Source organism: Macrobrachium rosenbergii, chromosome 23 (genome assembly GCF_040412425.1).
Source record: "Macrobrachium rosenbergii isolate ZJJX-2024 chromosome 23, ASM4041242v1, whole genome shotgun sequence".
NCBI classification, from domain to species: domain Eukaryota; kingdom Metazoa; phylum Arthropoda; class Malacostraca; order Decapoda; family Palaemonidae; genus Macrobrachium; species Macrobrachium rosenbergii.
In genome coordinates this window covers 10,038,740-10,052,675 of record NC_089763.1, presented here as the reverse complement: position 1 = coordinate 10,052,675, position 13,936 = coordinate 10,038,740, and the positions used below count along the sequence as shown (strand labels likewise).

The window sequence follows — 13,936 nt, the reverse complement described above, 5'->3', positions numbered from 1 at the left end:
ACTCGTACATATTTACACAAGAAAAATATGGCTAATTTTGCTTGACCTGATCCTAAAGGAGCGATATCGAAGAAAACGGGTGGTTCACCATACAAAACTCGCTCAGTGGGGACTTTACAAATACTCCCACCCACAAGACATGGGTAACGTCTGATTAATCTAGGTATCTGCTGGGTTGTTGGAGAGTGCCGCGGCTCTGCAAAGTCAGCTGGGGGGTGCAGTGTGAGCAGGAGTGGCTGGCTGTGGTGCTGGCTGGTTGCAACCTCCTTTTGGGGTGGCTCGGCTGCGGAGGTGACGGTTCTTGCGGAGGGCGCTGCGTGGTATCAGTCTGCTGTTTCCTCCAAAAGGGCGGGCTTGAGATGGTCGATCGACACCCAGTCATCCTTCCCCTGCAGGGCGAGGTGGAATGCTTTGGTGTTCCTCTCGAGCACGTGGAAGGGACCCCTGTAGGGCCTGGTTAGTGGAGGGCGGATGGCGTCGTCCCTGATGAAGACGTGGGTGGTGGAGGACAGGCTGGGAGGCATCAAGGTTGCTGACCTATCGGTATACGTCCACTGGCAGGGGGCGAACTTCCCAACTCTGTCGCAGAGCCTCTGAACTGACAGGTTGTGACGATTTCCCATGACGAGTTCGCCCAGGACTACGAGGGGCTCCCCGTAGATTTGGGTCGCCGTTGGCTCTGGGGGCAGTTCTCAGTCCAAGGAGGACCCAATGGCAGCTGGTACTTCCAATCCTCGGTGGTGCAGCAGGCCATGAGGGACGCCTTCAGGGACCTGTGGAATCTCTCCACCAATCTGTTGGCTGCGGGGTTGTAGGTGGTGGTGGTGTGGTGAAAGGTCCCCAGCAGGCATGCCAGGGCGGACCACAGCTCGGACAGGAGGGCCACCTGGTTGAGCAGTCGACGATTGTCAGGAGGTATCTGGCCCCGCCTGATGGGGGAAGAGGGTCTACAACGTCTACGTGTATGTGTCCAAACCGCCTCCCCGGCTGGGGAAACTCACCTACCCGTCTCAGTGTGACGCCCTATCTTGCTGGTTTGGCACCGGATGCACTGTCTCGCCCAGGTCGTCGCGTCCTTTCGCATACCGTGCCAGAGGAACTTCTCTGCCAGCAGCTTGGCCGTCATCCTGCCGGAGGGGTGGGACAGCCTGTGGATGACATCGAACACCAGATGGGGGTGGGAGGTGGGTACCAGTGGGAGAGACTGGCCAGTGCTTATGTTGCAGCAGTTTTGGTCCCCCAGGGGCGAGGGTCATGTCCTTCCACTTGAGGGACGTGATGGCGGTGCGGTAGGCTGGAGTCTCTGGGTCGGTGGTCTGCTCCCGGGCGAGGTCCTTGTAGTTGATTCTGAGCTGCACCGCATTGAGCTCGATTCTAGAGAGGGCATCTGCTATAGGGTTCTTCCTGCTGGTGAGGTACTTGATAGTGCAGGTGAACTCTGCGATGGCCGCAAGATGCCACTGCTGCCTGGAAGACCATGCGTCCCCCTGCTTTGTGAAGGCGTGGACCAGCGGCTGGTGGTCCGTCCAGATTGTGAAGGGCGTACCCTCCAGGAGGAACTTGAAGTGACGTACCGCCCGATACACTGCGCAGAGTTCCCTGTTGAAGGTGTTGTAGCGGGTCTCCGCGGGGCTGGACTTTTTGCTGAAGAAGGCGATGGGCTGGGGAGCACCGGCGACGATCTGCTCCAGGACGGCCCCACAAGGACGTTGCTGGCATCCATCGTCAACTGGAGGGGGGCGTTGGGGTCCTGGTGGGCCAAGGTGGTTGCCTCAGCGAGGGCGGCCTTCGTCAGGGAGAAGGCTTGCTGCTGGTCGGGTCCCCAAATTAAGGACTTCGGTTGGCCCTTCAGGATCTCCGTCGGGGGGGCCATGGTGTGTGCGACCCCAGGGATGAACCTCCTATAGTAGTTGACCATCCCGAGGAATTCCTGTATGGCCTTGACGGAGGTAGGGGTGGGGAACCTGGTGACGGCTGCGACCTTTGATGCGAGTGGACGGACGCCCTCCGGTAATATCTCGTGGCCCAGGAAGTCAGCTTTTTCGACGCCGAAGGTGCATTTGTCGAACCTGACGACAAGGCCGTTCTCCTGCAGGCACTGCAGGACTGTCCGGATGTGTTGCAGGTGCTCTTTGGGAGATCTGGAAAAAATTAGAATATTGTCCACGTAACAGACGCAGAAGTTCAGGTCCCCCAGGATGCTGTCCATCAGCCTCTGGAAGGTTGGCCCCGCGTTCCTCAGGCCGAAGGTGGAGAAGGTGAAGACGCAGGACCCGAAGGGCGTGATGATGGCGGTTTTGGGGATATCCTCTGGAGCAACTGGTACCTGGAAGTAAGATTTCAAAAGGTCTAGTTTAGAGAATATTTTGGCCCTGTGAAAGGAGGCCGTGAGATCTTGCATGTTTGGTAGGGGGTAGTGATCTGTTTCAGTTGCGAGGTTGAGCCGCCTGTAGTTGCCACAGGGTCTCCAGGAGCCATCCGGTTTCTGCACCATGTGGAGGGGAGAGGCCCACAGGCTGGAGGCCTTCTTGCATATGCCCATTCGCTCCATCTCGGCGAAAGCGTCCCTGGCTTCCTGAAGGCGCCGAGGGGGAAGCCTCCGGAACTTTGCATGTGTTGGGGGCCCCTTTGTCTTAATGTGGTGGTAGATTCCGTGTTTTGCCGGGCCCCGGTACCTGGCGCAGCTCGGGCTTGAAAACGTCGGGGAACTCCTTCAGCAGCTGGGTGTACTGGTGTGGGGCGACGGAGCAGATGGTAGGCATGCTGGGTCCTGGTGCCAGGACATCGACTGCCAGCTCAAAGTGGGCGAGGAAATCCGTGCCCAGGAGTGGGGTCCTCACGTCCGCGACAATGAAGTTCCACGTATATCTCCAGCCAAGGATGGAGATCGACAGGAGCCTGGTGCCATAGGAGAGGATGGGGGACCTGTTGGCAGCCATCAGGCAGCCGGGTCCAGCAGGCGTTTGCGGTCCTCCCTGGATGGCAGAAACACTGATCGAACGGCCCCGGTGTTGACCAACACCATCCTGCCAGAGACGGTGTCGCGGACGTAGAACCCTAATGGTTTTGGGCTCCTGGGTTCCTCTGCTGCCATGGCGGCCTGTTCTGTTGGCTGCCACCTCCCCCGTTTTTTGGATGGGCGAAAGAGCAGGGGGGTTGGCAGTTCCGGGAGTCCTTGCCATACCGCTGGTGGTAGTAGCAAGGCCCCGGTGGGTTTTTCTTGTGGTGGTATGCTGGCGGCCTCCTGGTGACAGCGCTTATCTCCTCCTCTGCATTATCCTCCAGCTGGAGGGAACTGATGGGGTGTGCGGGCGTGGATGCCCCGCCAGCTGCGCCCTTGCGGAGTCCGTCAGCTGCTGTGCCGTCCTGATCAGGTCCTCGAGCGGCATTGTGTAAGGGTCGAGGATCTGGGTTCGGACCTCTGGGAGGAGCTGACGGAGTAGGATTGTAAAGTCACCACATCGGCGCCGGCGTAGTGTTTCGGCGGCGCCATTAATTAAGTCTCCGCTGAGCATGTTTTCTTTGGTGACTTCCCATTTTCTTCAAACTCAATTAGTCACGCCTAAAACGTGCCAGGTCACACATTTTTAACCATTTTACTTTATGCATATTTATACAAATGTCACACATTGTGTATCACATGTTTCTTCATTCACAGGCATCAAAACTGTATCCATATTGTAATTCTGTATGTTTTTGTATTGTAATTTATACTCGTTCACTGCATATTATTGTTTATTGTTTCGACCTCAGGTCACAGTCAATTCCATTGTCTCTCGCTGCTCGTTTCTTTGACAACTTACAGGATCTCCCTTGATATGCTAATCTCTGACTGCCTACCGCTGCTGTCCGTCCCAGGAAGGGTGAGGAGATCCTGGATCACGCCTCAAGTCTCCAGGATGTTTTGGTATGCCGTGAGTTGTTGACAAGATCAAGGGCGCGGGCGGCCCTCTTGGAGACCAGCAGGGAGCAGGTCTCGACGAGAGAGGTTTTTAGATGCTGGTAGGTGACAGGGCGTGCGGCAGACACCCACGGGACGAGCTTTCTGTAGACCTACTCCGGTAGGGCATTGATTACGGCATTGGCTTGCAACACCTCGTCAGTAAGTCCCGCCAGTCTGAACTGTCCCTCGACCCTGTAGAGCCATGATGATGGGTTGCTGTGCGTGAAGGGCGGCAGCTTTATGGCAAGGGTGGATTTAGTCTGTTCCGTCAGGTTGGGCAGCGGCGTGGAGGAGCGCGTGATTCTTAGCGCGCGGGAGGGCGCGTGTGTGCACGAGGGAGACATCTGAGTCCGCAAAGTTCGTGGTTAACTGTATGTGGGAGGGAATGTCCGAGTCCATACTCACTATCGCCCTCTTAATTGAAGTGGGTTACTCGCGTCAATATGCACTTGGGAGCGTGCCGTGTGGGTCCGCTAATGATGCTGCTGATTTGCCGACGAGAGTCAGCATGCCGAATGCTGGTTACAGCGCCGTGTTTAGTCCATTTGGGGCGTGGGGTAGTTCATGGAGCCAAAACTAGGTCGCCGTGTGAGTCCGCTAATGGCTCCGAGAACCACTCCGGGGGTCACCACTTTAAGAGGTGCGAAATAATAAGCAGGAGGACAGGTACTGCTAGTTTATTCAGAACACAGGTCACTTATAAAGCGACGTGCGGACGTCACACAGAGGAATACAATAGAATTTAGGTGACCCGAGGTCAATTACTCTCGGTAATAATTACAATGGATAAATGCAAGTAATGTAAAAAGTGAGTTCACATGAATTGACATAACATTCTAACACATGTGCAAAGGAAGCAGATACAAATGAATTAGTAATAGATACATATTTACACGGGAAAAATATGGTTATAGGAGCGATATTGAAGAAAATGGGTGGTTCACCATAGAAAACTCGCTCAGCGGGGACTTTACAGGCTTACATTTGTTTGAGATTGTGCTTGTAAACTCTTGAATTGCTGGTCAAGCTCAGCTAACCTATCTAGAACTAGGTCATGATAATCACCTGTTGAATTACTTCACTTAATTTACTAGGATCATCTTCATCTATCTTTGCTTACAAATAGATGCAAAATTTGTTCATCTACAACCTTAATCTTATGAAAAGATTTTTTATTTGACTGACCACGGTGTAGAAAACTGGTTTTCAATTCATCTTCTGAAAGGATCAAGCTTCCCCGAGGCAACAGTTATGCAGGACTTATAACCTGCCCATTTTTGATAAAGGGAGTAAGATCGGACAATGTTGTCATTAAAAAAAAAAAATTACTCACAAAAGGCATTAATAACAGTCATATGACACTTGAGACACAAACTCATGCAAAAATCAATATTACAAAATTAATACTTACGAAGGGCAAACGTAACCTACGCTAAACCTGAAACTGACTGAATAGGCTAGGCTAGGCTAATTGAATAGGGCGAATAGGGTAGGCTAGGCCAAGTGAAGAGGGTGAAAGTTGAATGAGTAGCCAAGCTAGGCTAATTGAAATGTCGAATGCTGAAAGAACATTTAGGCTACGTTAACTGAAATGACGAACGTTGAACGAATACGGTAAGCTAGGCTTATAGAAACTGCGAATGCTGAATCAGTAGCTAGGCTAGGATAACTGGAATGTTGAATGCTGAAAGGACAGTATTATAAGAGTTCCGCATCGGGTATTACCTTGGAAATTGACTTTTTCTATAGTATGTTGGTTGCTTATTAATGATTTAGTTTTTTTGTCGGTCGACTGTAATTAACCTCAGAACTTCATCCAACATGCTGTCCCCTAGGGAAAGCGAGGTTATAGGTGAGGTAGACCAATGGGCAAGAGGGATGACCCAATAATGTAGGGGACAAGGAAGCCGGAGTTATGGATGGGTAGACCAGGTTGAGAAGGGGATGATTTGTTATTGCGTGGTGGCTATTTCGAATGCTATCGCACGTACGCAGTTATAGGGGAGCTTTAGGTAAAAAGGGGTTCTTCTAACTGAGGAAACTGGGGGGTGAAGGAGGGACAACGATGTACAGACACATATCCAGCTAATCACGTTACATTATGAGCCCTGCACTGAGGAAAACTCTTGACTATCCTTACTAGATGATAAGGGGAGTTGGAGGAAATGTGTGTATCTGGTGGGATCAAGATCTCTATCGCAGTCAGGGACAGTTGAGGAATAGGGGTCAGGGTTGCCACTTCATAACTGTCAAATTCCCATAGATGGGCTTCATTTCTCCCACAGATTTCCCACGTCATCAAAACAATTCCAACAAAAAAAAATCCACAAATTTAATTAAGGATGGAGAAAGTTTAACATGTTACTTTATATATTATTTAGGTACCATATATCAGTACATGTACATTAAGGGGCCTATAGCTTGCATAAACATTAATAAACAGGTAATTTTGATTAATTTACCCATAGTTAAAGGGCCTATAGCTTGCATAAACATTAATAAACAGGTAATTTTTATTATTTTACCCATAGTTAAAGGGCCTATAGCTTGTATAAACATAATTAAACAGGTAATGTTGATTAATTTACCCACAGTTAAGGGGCCTATAGCTTGCACAAACATAAACAAACAGATAATGTTGATTAATTTACCCACAGCTGTGATATACTCAATGTAAGCCTACCTGTTACATTGTTACTTTCATCACATGTTTACCTCACTATTCCTACTAATCTATCTTTCACTTCCTTCCAACCAGCATCTTTGGCATTAAAATTCTTTACCATTGTTTCTGATGGCGTAAAGGTAACACAGGATTTGTTGTTTCGCATTAGCCCATATGTGATTTGAAGAATTGCCTCAACTGATCTGACATGTAGTCGATTTCGTGACTTTGAATGAATGTTGTTCACTCTGGAAAAGACTCTTTCCACCAACGCATTTGAGAAGGGAAGGGAGAGTAAAGCCAAAGCCAATGAGGACATATTTGGATATACTTTCTCTCCTGCAGAGTTTTTCTTTTCACTTACTTCTACCCAAAATGATATAATGTTTGCCTTGCTCGTTTGTGGCCACTCATCAAGAGTAAGGGAACTCCATTCATTTTCGTCGCCCCAGGGCCCCAGACCCCATCCATCCTTCACCACCACTCACTCTCTCTCTAGGCCTGTATAATAATTATATTATGCATTATTTAACATTTTTGTGAAATTCCCATTAATTTGCCAAAATTTCCACAAAATTTTAGTTCCCACGACACCTCCCACGTAGCCCTGTTTCTCTCACAGGTTTGTCGGAAAATCCCACAAAGTGGCAACCTGGGGGAATAAATATACCTTGTTTACAGTTATTCCTTTCTATTTCCAATGTTTATAACCGTCTTATATTTTTGCAATCTTTTATTTCTTGTTCGTCAATCATAATTGGTACTATTTATGTACATTATCATGTCCCCAATTTATGACATTTACCATATACACAGCATGTCACAATATGAACTCAAAATTGATGAAAGGCATCTTAAGAATGCGATTATGGGCAACTTGGAGATGGAGGAACTGTGGGGATAAGGAGGAATTGAGATCTCTCTCAGTGACGAGAGGCTGAGGATGGTGCTCTGTATTCGAAGTAGCTGGGTAGCCTATTCATAGTTCATAACATCATGTTTACGGGTTATTTCTATTTCCATTGTTTTCGTCGGTCTCTTTGTTCTGCAGCGTTATTCCCAGTTTGTCAATCAAAATAGTTTCTTGTGTACATTATCTTGTTCCCAGTTGATGACATTCTTCTTACATTATATTCCATGTTATGCGGTTACAAAATTTGTTCTGTTTTTACGTAGATTGTCATGTGTATTTGCTGATGACCTATCTTCTTCTTTACTTCCATTACAGATAGCTTTTCCTGCAGTCCCATATAAAATGAGTCTCCTTCACCAATGCCCCCTGGCTAAGTAACATGGCAAACTAGGTTAGGTTAAGTTAGGTAGGTTAGGTTAGTATACTGTCCTTTGTAATAGGTTTCCTTTAAAGGGGGGGGGTTGGTTTGTTCGTCCAGGGTGCTCTCCGCCCCCCGGCTGGTAATATGGCCCGCTAGGTTAGGTTAGCTACTGTCCTTTATGATAGGTTTTATTTAATGGGGGGAGGGTCCAGGGTGCTCTCCGCCCCCCAGCTAGGTAACGCGGCCCACGAGGTTGGGTTACTATACTGTCCTTTATAATTGGTGTAGTTAGAGGGGGGGAGGGGTTAAGTAACGTGGCCTACTAGGTTAGTGAAGGTTAGGTTACTATAGTTCTGTTTATAATTTAATGTTAATGAATATCATATTATTATGTCATATTTATAATTGGTGCTTAAATACTGCGTGCTGTTTCCAGTGTTTTGGTTTCTTCAGTATTACGTCATTTCAACCCATTATTATTTTGTTGCTACGTTTCTACCGCTTCCCTGGTAAGTTCCTACTCTTTATCTACATTCTTGCAGAATTTTCTTTGGCTAGGCTGCTTGTTTCAATAACGTCATTTCCCCTTCACTGATCTCGACCAATCATAAGCCTTATTACCAATGCCGACCTGGGTTTCCATTCCACTACTTTACTAGTTATTCAAAAATATTTGTACCAGTACAATGGCTGGTCCTTTGCCTTCTGCATCTCGCTCCACTAATCCTGTAACCCTTGTTAGTTTGCCCCTCACTTGTGAGAATTGTTATTTAAGTGATCGTGAATTCAGTTTTTATTGTTTCGGTAATTACGGCAGAACAATTTAATTGTGTCAAGATCACGGCCTGTTAAGAAAACAGTGTTTTTGTCCTTGTTGTGATGGTGAGTGCAGGCTTGATCTTAAAAAAAAAAAAAAAAAAAAAAAAAAAAGGCGTTTTGGTGCGATAAATCCTGCACTCTTTTCTGAAGGCACCCTCCAAATATTAAAAGTAAGTCTGTGTACGTTTCTTTGTCACTGTACAAACCATATGGTTTATTGACCTAGGAAATAGATTTTATATATGTAGAATAACTACGCATTAAAGATTACCTTGGAAATTGATTTTTCCAATGCTCTTAGTGTTGTTGATGAAGGTGGTGGTGGTTTTTTTTTTTATTGTCGGTTTATTATACTTTGTTCCGAGTCCCTCCGTTTTCCTATCTCTCCCCTACCCCGTAAACTCCCATAACCCTTTATTATAAATATATTTTTTTTAGAATGGGGCATCCAGTCTTTCCTCACTTCGGGGTGAATTTCATCCTGCCAACCACCCACCACCCCAACTCGCCTTATTCTTCCTTCCCTTCACCTTGGGCATTCGCTAATCTGTTTCAAAACGTAAACATGTCCGGTCTTTATCCCGGTGTATTCCCCGACCCAAAACCCTGAATTCACACAGGGTCTCCATCATTATTGGGAAGAGTCGTATGTTAATAATAGTTGACCGACAATAAACAACACCACCTACTTCATCAGCTGCAGTAAAAGTATAGGAAAAATCAATTTTCAAGGTAATAATGGGTGTGGAGTCCTTATGTAGAAATACCGCTGAAAGAATAGCAAGACTAGGTCAATTGAAATGGCGAGGAATATGAGATTTTGAACTCTACACGTTGCAAAAGTACGAAAATTCTCGGAGACAGGAGAAGGTAACAGGTTAATTGAAGAATTAGTTTCTCAGGAACATGTACTTGGGCTATACTCTGAAAATAGGAAACATAGGGAGGTTCTTCCAACGATTGATTTCTGCAAACCACCAACCTTTGCTTTGTTATTTCCAGACGCTTCCAGCACGTTGTTCCGAGAGTTTGTTTAGTGTTGAAGGAAGAGTTGAGTAGTGTTATTACTGTGCCGTTACAGAGTGAAGTCGAAGCAAGGATCCCAAGGGTCGCGACTCGCGAGCTATATCGTCGTTCATCTGTCTTTTACTCGGAGCTTTATCTTTACTGCGGCTCCTCTAGAAATTCACTTCGCAGCAGGGACACAAAGTTATTACAGAATATTGGAAGAACAATTAAGAGAAAAGGATTAATATGTACAGAATAAAAGGAATTAATTTATAATGTTAGCAAACATCAAATACTAATGAGGATAAATGATGAAAGAATCTTTCAGGGAATGAGGCAAGAAACGTAAACTTAAATTTGATAATAAACATGGGTAAATTCTCACAAATCACCCCAAACAGTAAATACTTTGGCGTATGAAAATTAGCTATGGAGATTCTTTGGACATACCCCATAAGCTAATTCAGACAGAAGTGTATAGTCTTCACTCTGGTATTAGTAAAAATATTTTATAAAATTTCTTGGGAAATGGATCTTCAGTTTATTCAGACAGAGAAAGGAAAGAAAATATTGTGTTGATAATTACTTGCACATTATTACAAAGGGAAAGTTAAAAACACCAAAAGACGAGTGTCAAGCCCAAGTAATTACAGATGGTGACAGAATAACTTACGTTGTTAAGACTGGTTAATCATATAGTCCAATCAAATTAGGAAAAATATAAAAAAAAATATATTAAGCTGAAAAGTGGTGAATAACTTCTTTAGACACTTAGAAATAACATACCAAAAGTCCCCATCAATTCACCCTAAGCTTCGTCCGCCATCTTGGAAAATGGCCGCCAAATTTCACTTTTTCGCCATTTCCTTGGAAACGGTTGGCCTGACGAAAATCGCTATGAAGTACATAATTAAAGACAAACTGAATTCTCTAAAAGAAAGATTTTATGAAAATTTTCTCTACAAGTGATAGTTTTGTAGATATATCAAATTTTTGAGAGTGCAATATACAATATTGGCACTCTTTTCCACACCACCCATGAGGTAGAGTACGTAGGAGTGCTTTTTTTTTTTTTATGTGGTAACCCCTTGAGGCCTAATCCACAAATATGTCTTCTCACTTCTCTGTCACATGCTTAGTCCTTAGACTAAAAATTTGATCTTCTTGCAGTAGAAGTAGATGGTAAAACACTAAGGCCTAATTCCTCTGTATGTGAATCACCAGGATTTCCATAGCTAATTTCCTGTTGTTTCTCATCTTGTAATTCTTCTGATTCAGGGTCAGTTATGTGTTGTTTACCCTCAATATGTTCTTCAAGATGCTCAGTGTCACTGTCATCTGTATCGATTGTGGGAATTTCTGATTCATCCATTATTTCTTCTTCATCAGATGGGATAGTAGAGTTTGAGCAGGAAACCCCTCGACAAGACACACCTACAATAGAACATTTTAGGTCCCCTTTCACACAGCTGCACGTCAGAACACAATTCTTTGTGCATGTGCACGATATCAAATGATGTAACTTGTCAGGCGCGGGTGGTAAAGTCGTGGTGACAGGAACCAAGCCATCGTTCCTCTTTCCCATCCCCGCTGCTGGGCGGGTAATGGACTGCTATGCCAAAGTTGAACGTGGTGATATACCCAAAGAAAGTGTTCTTTGAAGCTGCTGCTGTTGGGGGAAGTCTTTCAAGTCTTAATTGCTTTTTACAGCGTACGGTTGCTCTCCTAAAGCACTTCAATCAAAATTAATTCAGAGCTAATTCTTCCTCAGTACCTTCACATGGGGCAATGAGTAGCTTTTTTCCTGTGTTGATGACCTGCATGTTTTCTTATTCTTCTCTCTTCTGTAAAGTCGGAGCAGTTTGTGCTTTCCTTGTCCGAAGAAAGACGAAACTGTGTCACAGCCACTTGCAGCATGAAGGAAAAGGATGGCATCTTTTAGCAGTGTTGTCGCTATGGAGGGGGCCAGGGGGTGACCGGGCCCACACCCTCATCAGATGCTTGGCCCTCCCACTGGCCCCCAGTTGAAATTTCCTTTGTGGCTAAATTTTAACCCTTTGGTGGTCAAAAGCAGAATTATAGTTATAGGTTTTTAACACAAATGACATGTTTGTTCATGATATTTTGATCCAACTTAATGTTATCAACTTATGTATGAAGTGACTGAAATTGTAGTTACAGTTTTGAATAAGTGCAATTCAATTTTCTACTGCTGCTTAGAGTTAGTTTCAAGGAGAGGAGGTGAAGAAGAGGGACTGGGATAGCTTAAAATTTTGAAGAGGTTTTGGAGGGTCATAAGTCTTTTATGTTATTGATGATATGCACTATTTCCATATATTTACATGACAAGGATATTATACTGTAGTTGAAAATTAAAACTTGTTAATAGAAATTAGGCTATGTTGAATATAAGGCTGTGGGGAAATTTACATTACAGTAATTGATACATTTGCATATAGTAAGAGTTGAAAATTAATTGACAATTGAGCTCTATAATTTCAAATAGAGGCTTACTAATTACTAATACTATTATTTTCCTTCATTCACATGGATATATACCTTCGAGAATAGTATATTTTACTAATTACAGAATTGGTACATTAGTTTTGTGTAATTTTCTTTGGCCCAAAAAAATATCTTGGCCCCACCTAGGCGCCCCTACTGATGGAATGTCAGCTACACCACTGTCTTTTAGTGAACCAAGGGAAGCTTGTAGATCAGAGGAAGTGTAATGTATTGCAGACAGTCTTCTGCGACAGGGTTCGGGAAAATCTTATTTCTGTTTTTTGGTGTCAGTGCCGTCATAAGTATAAGGTGGTCAATATCTAAAAAAAAAAAAAAAAAAAAAAAAATCCTCTATGACTGTCACACCAAAGTTGTTGTTAGTCAAGAAAATTTTATATCAAATGAGCATAACAAATCAAGATTTATCAGCCAATTGTCAAGAAAACTAAATGAAAATGGAACAAGCAGCTGACGATGCAGATTTATTGATTATACAGACAGCTGTACATGAGAGTTTAGGTTCTACTAGCACCATTGCTGTTGGTGGAGATGTTGACCACCTTATACTTATGACTGCACTGACACCAGAAAATAGAAATATAATTTTCCTGAAACCTGGTCGCGGAAAAGTGCCTGCAAGACATTAAAGTTTCTCTAGTCTACAAGCTTCACTAAAAGATAGTTCATGCTGCAAGTGGCTGTGACACAGTTTCGTCTTTCTTCGGACAAGGAAAGCACAAACTGCTCCGACTTTACAGAAGAGAGAAGAATAAGAAAACATGCAGGTCATCAACACAGGAAAAAAGCTACTCATTGTCCTATGTGGAGGCACTGAGGAAGAATTAGATCTGAATTAATTTCGATTGAAATACTTTAGGAGAGCAACCGTACGCTGTAAACAGCAATTAAGACTTGAAAGACTTCCCCAACAGCAGCAGCTTCAAAGAACATTTTCTTAGGGTATATCACAACGTTCAACTTTGGCATAGCAGTCCATTACCCGCCGAGCAGTGGGGATGGGAAAGAGAAACGATGGCTTGGTTCCTGTCACCACGACTTTACCACCCGCGCCTGACAAGTTACTTCATTTGATATCGTGCACATGCACAAAGAATTGTGTTCTGACGTGCAGCTGTGTGAAAGGGGACCTAAAATGTTTTATTGTAGGTGTGTCTTGTCGAGGGGTTTCCTGCTCAAACTCTACTATCCCATCTGATGAAGAAGAAATAATGGATGAATCAGAAATTCCCACAATCGATACAGATGACAGTGACACTGAGCATCTTGAAGAACATATTGAGGGTAAACAACACATAACTGACCCTGAATCAGAAGAATTACAAGATGAGAAACAACAGGAAATTAGCTATGGAAATCCCGGTAATTCACATACAGAGGAATTAAGTGTTTTACCATCTACTTCTACTGCAAGGAAATCGGCAAGATCAAATTTTTAGTCTAAGGACTAAGCATGTGACAGAGAAGTGAGAAGACATATTTGTGGATTAGGCCTCAAGGGGTTACCACATTAAAAAAAAAAAGTGCCAGTATTTTATATTGCACTCTCAAAAATTTGATATACCTATAAAACTGTCACTTGTAGAGAAAAAATGCATAGAGTCTTTTTTTAGAGAATTTAGATGTCTTTAAGTATGTACTTCATAGTAATTTTCGTCAGACCAACCGTTCCCACGGAAATAGCGAAAAACTGAAATTTGGCGG

The 13,936-nt window shown here is 44.5% G+C and overlaps 1 long non-coding RNA gene across 1 annotated transcript in view; it reads right to left on the bottom strand.

Moving 5' to 3' along the window:
- LOC136851256 (uncharacterized) overlaps positions 1-9,822 on the bottom strand; it is an 89,262-nt gene extending 79,440 nt beyond the window's left edge. The window contains exon 1 of the long non-coding RNA XR_010856829.1: positions 9,684-9,822. This is a non-coding gene — a long non-coding RNA (uncharacterized lncRNA). The remainder of the gene's footprint in view (positions 1-9,683) is intronic.
- Between the last annotated feature and the right edge of the window lie 4,114 nt (positions 9,823-13,936).